Source organism: Urocitellus parryii, chromosome 9, assembly GCF_045843805.1.
Source record: "Urocitellus parryii isolate mUroPar1 chromosome 9, mUroPar1.hap1, whole genome shotgun sequence".
In the NCBI taxonomy this organism is placed as follows: domain Eukaryota; kingdom Metazoa; phylum Chordata; class Mammalia; order Rodentia; family Sciuridae; genus Urocitellus; species Urocitellus parryii.
The window spans coordinates 54,569,118-54,580,453 of record NC_135539.1 but is presented as its reverse complement, the minus strand read 5'-3'; the positions used below and the strand labels follow the sequence as shown (position 1 = coordinate 54,580,453).

General features: G+C 42.8%; 1 pseudogene; it reads left to right on the top strand.

Annotated features, from left to right (window-relative positions):
- Positions 1-9,319: 9,319 nt before the first annotated feature.
- Positions 9,320-10,144, top strand: LOC144257042 (MAD2L1-binding protein pseudogene; annotated as a pseudogene).
- The last annotated feature ends 1,192 nt before the right edge of the window (positions 10,145-11,336 follow it).

Here is an 11,336-nt window from a genome sequence, read left to right as displayed (position 1 = left end):
TCCTGCGGCCCCTCCTCTCTCTCTGCTTGCTGAGCCTGCCATTAGTTGAATATCTTTCTGCCGCTGGACCTTTCCCCCATGATGTGCTGCTTCTCCTTGGGCCCAGAGAAAAATGGAGTCAGCTGGTTATGGATGGAGACCTTTGAAACCATGAGACACAAATAGGGTTTTCCTCCCTAAGTTGTTCTTGCTGAGTATTTTTGGTCATAATGATGAAAAGCTGACTAGAATAGAAATTGACCAAGAAGTGGGGTCATTACTTTAACTAACTTGACCAGGTGGCTCAGAAGTCTTTGGAAATGGTTTGTAGGAGGGATTTTTTTTTTTTTTAGATTAGATATGTAGAATTTTGTAAGTGGAGCCTTAATGGGAGATTCTGGTAGGAGCTCAGAAAACCAGAATGCCAATAAGTATGTAAAATCCTGAGAATTCAGAGGGAAATGAGGGCTCCATTAAGAATTGGATTAGAGACCATTTTTGGCAAAGGACTTGGCTACATTTTACCTGTGTCCTGAGATTTTTATGTGAGGCTGAATTTAAAAGTGGTGAAACATTTAATCTGGCAGAGGAAATTTCAAGGCAGCACAGTATTCAGTCAGCGGCATGGGTATTGCTGGTGACGTTTAGCCAGGTTTACTGTGGGAATTGGAAGCAGAAAACAGAATTAAAGGATTTTATTTTATGTTATTTATTTATTTTTGCACTGGGGATTGAACCTGGGGTGATTAACCTCTGAGCCACATCCCTAGCCCTTTTTATATTTTATTTAGAGATAGGGTTTTGGTGAGTTGCTTAGGGCCTTGCTAAGTTGCTGAGGCTGGCTTTGAACTCACAATCCTCCTACCTCAGCCTCCTGCACTGCTGAGATGACAGGCATGTGCCACCATGCCTGGCTTAAGTTAAAGGAATTTAAAGACTTTCTGTTTGGCCAGAAAAGTGCATGTAAAGCTGAGACTAAGGAAGGTGTATTTATTGAAGAGAATAATTATTGAAGAGAATGTGCAAAAAAAAGTGCATGTAAAGCTGAGACTAAGGAAGGTGCATTTATTGAAGAGAATGTGCAAAACCATACCCACTGAAAGCTTAATGGTGTAGAAGAGAAAACATCAATGAGAAGAGATCATGGGGCACTCTTCTTGGACAGGGGGCTAGGACATTATTTCACCATGCTGAGCCACATAGACAGAGGCCACTGCAACCCCAATTCCAGGGGGCCCAGGTGTTGTGTGAGCTGGCAGTAGACTTTGCTGTGTCATCCACATGGTTCTGGTTCTTCAAGACTGCAGGATGTGCACAAAAATCAACTCAAAGTGGATCAAAGACTTAAGCATTAGAACAGAGACCCTACACCTAATTAGAAGAAAAGTAGGCCAAAATCTTCACCATGTCAGCTTAGGAACTGACTTCCTTAACAAGACTCCTAAAGCGAAAAAAAGTAAAATCAAGAATCAATAAGTGGGGGCTGGGATATAGCTCAGTTGGTAGACTGCTAGCCTAGCATGCACAAGAATCAAACTAAAAATCTTCTTCATAGCAAAGGAAACAATAACATAAAGAGAAAGCCTACAGAATGGGAGAAAATGTTTACCACACACACCTCACATACAGCACTAATCTCCAGGCTATACAAAGAACTCAAAAAACTTAACACCAAAAAAACAAAAAAACAAAACAAAACAAAAAAAAAACCCCAATAACCTAATCAACAAATGGGCAAAGGAATTGAACAGACACTTCCTAGAAGAAGAAATACAACTGATCAACAAATATATGAAAAAAATGTTCAACATCTCTAGCAATTTGAGAAATGCAAATCAAAACTACACTGAGATTTCATCTCAATACATTCAGAATGATGAGGATGTGAGGGGGAAGTATACTCATACCTTGCTGGTGGGACTGCAAATTGGTCTATGGAAAGCAGTATGGAGATTCCTCAGAAAACTTGCAATGGAACTACCATTTGACCCAGTCACCCCACTCCTAGGTTTATACCCAAAGGATTTAAAATCAGCATACTTACGGTGACACAACCACATCAATGTTTATAGCAGTTCAATTCACAATAGCTAAACTATGGAATCAACCCAGATGCCCTTCAACAGATGAATGGATAAAGAAACTGTGGTAAGGGCTGGGGATGTGGCTGAAGCGGTAGCACGCTCGCCTGGCATGCATGCAACCCGGGTTCAATCCTCAGCACCACATACAAACAAAGATGCTGTGTTCGCCGAGAACTAAAAAATAAATATTAAAAAATTCTCTCTCTCTCTCTCTCTCTCTCTCTCTCTCACTCTCTCCCCTCTCTCACTCTCTCTTAAAAAAAAAAAGAAAAAAAAAGAAACTGTGGTATATATACATAATGGAATATCACTCAGCCTTAAAGAAGAATGAAATTATGGCATTTGCTGGTAAATGGATAGAACTGAAGAATAATTATATATATATATAATAAGCCAATCCCAAAGAATCAAAGGCTCGATGTTTTCTCTGATATGCGGATGCTAATTCACAATAAGGTGAGGGGAAAATAGAGATAATTTGGTCTAAACAGAGGTGAGTAAAGGGAAGGGAGGAGGCATGGGAGTATGAATGGTAGTAGAATGAATCAGACATTAGTACTGTTAGGTGCAGGACAGGCTGAACTAAGTTGTCTGCAGGGCAGGCTGCACAAATATTAGCTGCAAGATAACCCATGTACCCCAACCCCCCTCTGTCTGGTCCTTTATCACCTGTGTGCATCAAGTCTGAACACTCAACCCACTCAAGGCTGAACACTCGACACCCCCCCCCCACCCTGCTCAAGGCTGAACACTTAACCCCTCTTGTGCCAACAAGGCAGCTTGCAGACCCAGAGACCCCATTAGATTTGAGCTATAAAAACACCCTCCTGCTGGGCCCCTCTCTCTTGCTCTTGCTCTCTTGCTCTTGCTCTCTCTCTCTCTCTTGCTCTTGATCTCTCTTTCTTCTCTCTCTCTCTCTCTTTTTCTCCTCTTTTGCACTGCAGCAATAAAGATCTCTTGGTCTTTCCGAGTGTTGTAGTCACTTTCCTTTCAAGTACCCTGTGTCCATACATGATTACATGACCTGTGTAACTCTATATCATGTACAACCAAAAGAATGAAAAGTTAAACTCTGTTTGTATATGATGCATCAAAATGCATTCTACTGTCATGTATAACTAATTTGAACAAAAAAATATGTATGTAAATTAATTTTTCCAGTCAATAAACATGGGATACCTTCCATTTATTTGTGTCTTCCTCAATTTCTTTCAACAGTGTTATATAGTTTTCAGTGTACAGGTCTTCTACCTCCTCGGTTAAATTAATTCCTAAGTATTTTTTATAGACATTGTGAATGTCACTGTTCATTTTTTTTTCCAGATAGTTTGTTGTTAGTATATGGAAATGCTGATTTTTGTATCTTGCTGTTTTACAAAATTTATTAGTTCCAACAATTTTGGCAGATTATTCAAGGTTTTTCTACATATATGGCAATTTCCTTGGCAAACAGAAAAATTTAACTTTCTCTTTTGCAACTTAGATGTCTTTTTTTTCTTCCTCTTCGTGTATTGTTGAATTTAGTTTGCTAGTATTTCGTTGAGGACTTTTAAATCTATATTCAACAGAGATATTAGCCTATGTTTTGATATTAGAGTAATTATGGCCTCTTAAGATGGGGTAGAAATTTCTTCTTGAATTTTTGGAGGAACTTGAGAAGGATTGTTATTAGATTTTTAAATGGTAGAATTTAGAAGTGAAGCCATCAGGTTTTAGACTTCATTGATGGGAGTTTCATTTATTTTTTATTACTGATTCAATCTCTTTATTCATTATTGATCTGTTTAGATTTTCTTTTTTTTGATGAATTGTGACATTCATTGTGAGATTCATTGTTACATATTTGTATGCTCATATAATGTCACAGTATAATCTGGTCAATTTCATTCCCCAGTATCTTCTCTTTCTCTCCTCTTCTCCCTCTCTTTGATCCTCTTCCTGTACTATACTGGTTTCCCTTCTATTTTCTTGTTCTCGTTCTTTTTTTTTTTTTTGATAGTAGGTATTGAACCCAGGAGAATTTAGCCACTGAGCCACATCTCCAGCCTTTATTGTCTTTTATTTTGAGCCAGAGTCTCCCTAAGTTGGCTTAACACCTCACTAAATTGTTGAGGCTAATCTCAAATTTGCAATCCTCTTGCTTCAACCTCCTGAGTCACTGGATTACAGGCATGTGCCACCACATCCAGCTCTGTTATTTGTATTCTTCTTCTTCTTCTTCTTTTTCTTCTTTTTTTTTGGACATAATACCTTTTTTATTTTTTATGTGGTGCTGAGGATCGAACTTAGTGCCCCATGCATGCTAGGTGAGCACTCTACCTCTGAGCCCAACACCAGCCCTGTTATTTGTGTTCTTGACGGCTGCTCATAAGCCTTTCTTTTTTTTTTTTTTTAAAGAGAGAGTGAGAGAGGAGAGAGAGTGAGAGAGAGAATTTTTAATATTTATTTTTTAGTTCTCGGCGGACACAACATCTTTGTTGGTATGTGGTGCTGAGGATCGAACCTGGGCCGCACACATGCCAGGCGAGCGCGCTACCGATTGAGCCACATCCCCAGCCCAAGCCTTTCAATTATGAAAAGCTCAAGGAAGTCATCCAAGAATGAAAACCCTTCAACATTTTTAGATCACCTGACCAAGACTTTATTACAATATTCTAATCTGGACCCTGAAACTCCAGATGGGAGACAATTACTAATGACAACTACTAATATGAGATTCAAGTACAGCATTTATAAATAATTTTTCTGACTTGGAAATATTTGCCTGGCATGTGTGAGGCTCTGTGTTCTATCCCCAGCACCACATAAAAAGTTTTTAAAAAATTATTTTTCAGTTAAAAATTTCAGTAGGGGGTTGGGTTGTGGCTCAGTGGTAAAGCTCTTGCCTTGAACATGTGAGGCACTGGTTTGAATCTCAGCACCACATAAAAAAATAAATAAACAAAATAAAGTGAGAATATCACTCTTGATATTTAAAAAAAATTCAATAGACCTTTTTAATAAACAGGATGGGTGCAATCATACTTCTACAGGCAATAATAATAACATGGCTCAACATAAATCTCATACCATTATGGTTTGGATGTGAGGTGTCCTCCAAAAGCTCACCTGTGATGTAATGCAAGAAGTTTTAGAGAAGTGATTGGTTTATGAGAGCCTTAATCCTTTCAGTTAATCCCCTGATGGAATTAACTGACTGGTATCTGGAGAGGGGTCAGTGGAGTTTTGCCTTTAGGGTATATATACTTGGCATTTGGTGAGGACCTTTGTATTTTACATAAGCTGCTTCCCTCTGCCACACTCTTCTGCCATGATTTTCTGCTTCACCTTGAACCCTGAAGAATGGAGCTGGTTGTCTGTGGACTGAGACAGGGAGGGGTTCACGTGTGGCTTTGAAGCTGACGCATTTTTTTCTTTAATCAATCTTCTTTTCCCTACAAGTCTCCTTGATTGGTTTCCCCTAATATTCTCCTTCCAAGTCTCCTCCCTAATCTTGTCTTTTCTGATCTCTTTCTAATCCCATTTTCTCTGAATCACCTCTATAAAAGCCCCTGTTCCTGCAGAGGAGAATCACAGCCTTTGGGATAGGAGAACCCAGTGTTTCTCTGTTGCTACCAAAGCAATAAACCTTCATTTTCCTTTTTCTCAAAACCGAGTCGACGTTATTGGACTGGTATCAGAGACCAGGACTAAGCTTTCATTGGCGCCATCACTCAGATGGGACTCCCCTGCCTTTAAGCAGGACCCCCACCCCACCATAGATCACCACCTGAGCAGAGACCAACCTGCGCCCATCTTCTTGATCGCCTCCTTTGCACCATCAGCCTACGAATCGGTGAGTCTCCCTCTCCAGACCAAATGCCTCCTCTGAAAGGAAAGTGACTCACCCCAGGTGGAAATTCAACCAAGAGATTTTATTGGGGGGCTGCCCAAAGGGGAAGAAAAGGAGAGGAAGGGAGCAGCAGCAGCATGAGCCTGCAAGCTTAAGAAGGGTTGCTTTGGTGATGTGGCGGGTACTGATTGGCAGGGTGACTCAGGAACAGGCAAGCAGACACTGTCCTGCAGGGATTGGTTGAGAAAACTTGACTTTGGCACCCTTGGGAGAGGAGGGGGAGGGATAAGGGATTTTGTGATCTTCTCAAGAGAAGCAACTTAACTTTAGCGGGGAGAAACCCAACGGGGGAAATAAAACCAAAGGGCAAGGTCTCCCACACACCCAACATTCCTCCCTTTTTGTTTTTGAGTTGCAAGCAGGGCGAGGAGATCCTCTGGCTGCTTCCTGTGTGAAGGAAGGGAGGAATGGTCAGGGTGTGGGGACAAGAGAAGCATAGCTGTAAAGGCCAGGCACTGAAGATGCAAATTTCCTTGGGGCTGAAGTTGATGAAAGTTCCTTGAAGCACTAGGTCAAGGATAGTCTCCATCCAATCTTAGTCCTTGGAAATGTTGGGGGAGTCAGCCAGCTGTCCTGTCGGAGGGCCTCCAGGAACTCCACGAATCAGGTGTGCCACATGATGAGCCTAAAAACACCAAAGATACCCAAAGGCAAGGAGAAGAAGAGGGACGAGGGGACACCTGTTAGACCAGGACGCAAGAAAAGACCACTGACTCCAATTAAAATCAAGTTAAATCAAGCTTATTATTTCCACCGGCTGGGCTGCCTCTCCCTCCCAAAAGGGCAGGAACAAGACAGCCACCCCAGCTTTCCTGCAGCCCAGCTTTATAGCCCAGAAAGTTACATAAAGGGGGTTACAGATAACAGAACTCTGAGGAGCATCACACTAATGGTAGTATACGTTTTTGCTGGCCCCGACATCAGAATTTATGAAGGTCATTAGAGCCTCAGAGAGGGCCGGTATCTGGTCAGGGAAGGCCAAGATTTGTGAGGCGTCACTAAAGTTTCAGAGAGGGCTGCTATCTGGTTAGAGAGCCAGGCATGGGTGAGTTCAAGGCACGGGCAGGCATTCCAAGCAGGTTCAGGATTTGCAGTAATTTATAGTAAAGTCAAAATTATCTTTTCATGGCTTTGTGGCGAGATGGCTCCCAATTTTAAGAAAAGATCAGGTTGGGTCTACCATACCTCATTAGCTTCTCGCGGAGGTCCAGTGAGAGGGACTGGCTGAGAAAAGACCAGCAGTCAGGAGGAGGCACACCACAGCAAATGGGCCTAGGAACCCTGAGTGACAGGCTAGTGAAGTTCCCACGTCGTGTTTCCGTTTTGTAACTCCACATCCACGATGGTGCAGTTCCATTAGCAGTTGGTGAAGCCTTCATGTAAGGGACAGGTGTCCTCCGAGGTAATAAGGAGCTGGAAATCCCTGAGGAGAAGCTGGTTAAAGGTCTGATTAGATGTTTTGCCTATTTGTTTTGGCAGGAGTTTTATGATTCATGGTAGAAAAGCGTAAAACAAGAAGATCTCAATTATTGGGACAATCTGGGATGTCTGACAAAGCAGACAAAGTGGATGTGAGGAAAGTGGATGCCAGGAGGGTGGCAAAGAGAAGGGTGGAACTAGCGTGAGGCATGTTGTTGTGAGGGTTTCTCGGGTTGAGGAAGGTCCCCCTTGGGAAGGGGGGAAGGTGCCCTCAGGTGAGAGATGTGGAGCTTTAAAGGATTCTCAGGAGTGGCGGGGCAGAGGGATTTGTGGGAGGAGGACGGTGGACCGTCAGTCTGGGCTCCCTCAGTCGGAGGCAGGGCCAGTTTCAGCCTGGAAATGTGAACCATGCAGTCAGACTCCTGTAGGTGGGCAGCAGTGGGAGTGCACATGATAACCATTAGGGGGCCCTTCCCTTTAGCTGTCAGGATAGGCATGTCACCAGAAGGAGGAGAGACACACTCAGTTGCCCGGGGTTAGGGGAGAGACATGTGACCTGGAGGGGTCAGGTAATAGAGTTTCCTGATGTTTCCGAATCTGTGTTTGGATAAATCTAAGAAGGGGATGACTGAGATGCTCTAGAAGAATGCAGGGTGAAGGGGTCACCTCAAGTGGTAGGGGTGGGCGTTCCTAAATCACCTCAAAAGGGGATATTTGAATTGAACTCTTGGGGAGCACCCAAAGGCGAAACAAGGCAACTGGGAGAAGTTAATCAGGCGTCCATCCACCATAATAGTGACCCCTGGGCTACTGAAGGTGATGGTGGTCATCGGGGAGGGCGTCCCGAGGACCACATCACCAAAGCAATCCTTCTTACGCTGAAGCTTGCAGGCTCATGCTGCTGCTGCTCTCTTCCTCTCCTTTACTTCCCCTTTGGGCAGCCCCCCAATAAAATCTCTTGGTTGAATTTCTATCTGGGGTGAGTCACTCAGCTTTCAGGGTCACCACATCTAAACCATAACACCATCTCAGCTCTGGCTACCCAAGCATACTCTGCATAGAGGTAGGGTTTATTATATCATTATGCTAATAAATACGGATTCTTTGGGTTTACAGACATCTTTGGGGCATTGCTGGGTTGTATGTGTGTGGAAGAATCTGTAATTGGCAGAAGGACTACCCCTTAAGCTGGGCATTAGTTGCTAACAGTCTTATTCTACATTTCCTGGTTACTTGACAGTATTTTACATGGCAATCTATCATTTTTGGGCTCAGACACCTCCTGGGTTTAGGATTCCTTCTCAATCCACATTTTCCTGGTTTGATAGGTATTTCTAATTTTGAATATTCTTTGATAGCTTCTCATGCCTACTAACTACAATCCCTTCCCTCATTTATTCTCTCAATTTCTGCTTTCTTCCATTTCTTTGATAAAAATTTCTGATTACTGCCAGGCACAGTGGCACCTCCCTATGAACCCAGCTACTCTGGAGGATGGTAAACTCAAGGCCAGCCTTTGGCAACTTAGTATGACCTTGTTTTTTTTTTTTGTTGTTGTTGTTTTTGTTTTTGGTTTTTTAAAATTATTTTTTAGCTATAGTTGGACACAATACCTTTATTTTATTTATTTTGATGTGGTGCTGACGATGGAGCACGTGCTAAGTGGGCGCTCTACCGCTGAGCCACAACCCCAGCCCCATGACCTTGTTTTAAAATAAAATTTTTAAAAAGGGCCAAGAATGTTGCTCAGTGCATGAGGACCTGGGTTTAATCTCCAGTACCACAAAAAAAGCAAAGCAAAGCAAAACAAAAGAAAAGAAAAAGAAAAAAAAATTATTGGTTACCAATATTCCTAACTACTCGCTGGGAAACCAGAAACAACATTAATACATGAGTAAGAAATATTTTTGATTCTCACTGCAGGGAGAAGAAGAAGTAGGTCGTGATGGCCATGCCGGAGCTGGAAGTGCTGTCCCCTGCTGCAGTCCCTGATTTGGAGTGGTATGAGAAGTCAGAAGAAACTACTGCCACTCGGAGAGATCTACTTGAGACCCCCTCTGCCCAGGAATCTTCCTACCCTTCTGAGCTCTTCTGCTCAAGCGACTGCTTGGTACCAGTGGTGTTTCCTGGGCCTGTGAGCCAGGAAGGCTGCTGTCGGTTTACTTGTGAACTTTTAAAGCATGTCATGTACCAACGCCAGCAACTCCCTCTGCCCTATGAACAGCTTAAGCAATTCTACCCCAAACCTTGTCCCCAGGCAGAGAACGCAGCGAGGAAGACACCTCGAGTCACCACTGAGGCAAGCAGCAGGAAAGGCCAGCACACGCTGGCAGAACTGGACAGTGTCCTCAGCCATTTAGAGGACCTCTTTGCCCGGACACTAGTACCACGAGTGCTGATCCTCCTCGGGGGCAATGCCCTAAACCCCAAGGAGTTCTATGAACTCGACCTGTCCGGGCTGGTCCCCTGCAGCACGGACCAGACCCTGAGCACAGCAGCCTGTTTGCGCAATCTGTTCCGAGCCATTTTCATGGCCGATGCCTTTAGTGAGCTACAGGCTCCTCCGCTCATGGGCACCATTGTCATGGCACAGGGGCACCGTGACTGCGGAGAAGATTGGTTTCGACCCAAGCTCAACTACCGAGTGCCCAGCCGGGGTCACAAACTCACTGTGACCCTGTCCTGTGGCAGGTCTTCTTTCCCAGCCATGGATTCAGAGGATTACATTTGGTTCCAGGCACCAGTGACACTTAAGGGCTTCCACGATTGAACCAACGAGGGATTTTTCTTGACTGTAAAAACACAATAGCCTTGTCACGCACCTCTTGCTTGGAGCTGGAATTGCTTCCTGGTAGAAAAGAAGGCTCTGTCCTCCTAGCTCTTTGCCTCCCCTCTGACTTCCTGGTGGGCTGATGGTATGTGGGAGTGACTGTAATAATCATTGTTAAGGAACAATTCCGAATTAAAGGTTGATTTTTCCCAGAGGGTGCTGGGTCAGGTGTTTCTATTTAGGATCGGAAAGCAAAGATAGATTCTCAGACAGACTTTTCTATGGAGGTATCCTTTTTCTGCTTTTGCTCTTTTCTTTCAAGAGTTTTTATCAGAGTCATAAAGTGGGTGTGACTCATGAATTTAAATATAATATGAATAGAATCATTAAATTTTCCTGAAACTTTTGACTTAGAAAAAAGAAATATTTTGAAACCTTAAAAATAACCCCTTCCAACTTTATCTCATTCCTACCATAAATGTGGGCTGAGGGCTGGTAGTGTAGCTCAGTGGTAGAGCACTTGTCTGGTGTGTGAAAGGTCCTGGCTTCCATCCTAAATGCTGCAGGAAAAACAAGCAAAAAAACAAATAAGCAAACAAATGGTCTAAAGAACTCCCAAAGCAGGAGAGGAAAATAAACACTCAAGCTATTTTTTTTCAATGTTAAAATTCCACATGCTGCTATAAGAACAAAGAAGTATGAATTGATTTGTAAAGAATAACTGAGTCAATGTTATCGAATTTTATTCCTGCAACTTTGTGAGGTAGTAAGGACAAATATTATTGTCCCATTTTACAAAAGAGAAAAGTGAAGGGCAGAAAGACTACAAGACTATCTTAATAGGGAACTAGAACCTTTGCTTTGAGAATGCAAATCCAAAGTTCTTGATTCTCTACCCCACAGCCTTCAAAGTCTATTGCTGAGTCACTATTTCGAAAGTAAGATGAGCATTTGGAGATGACTAAGCAGTAGATCATTTAATTTAGCCTTTTTTTCATAATAAAGGTGACAAGTGTCAAGCCATCAATAGACATTCACTCACGTGATTGCCTTTGGGACAAAGTCTTATAATTGTGGGACAGCTCATAACTATAGGGTGAGTTGTTTTCAGTATGGAGACAACTGGTCTAAAGGGAGACCCAACTGAGACCTCATTTGTACCCATGTCTAGTTAATGTCTGAGAATTTTTTA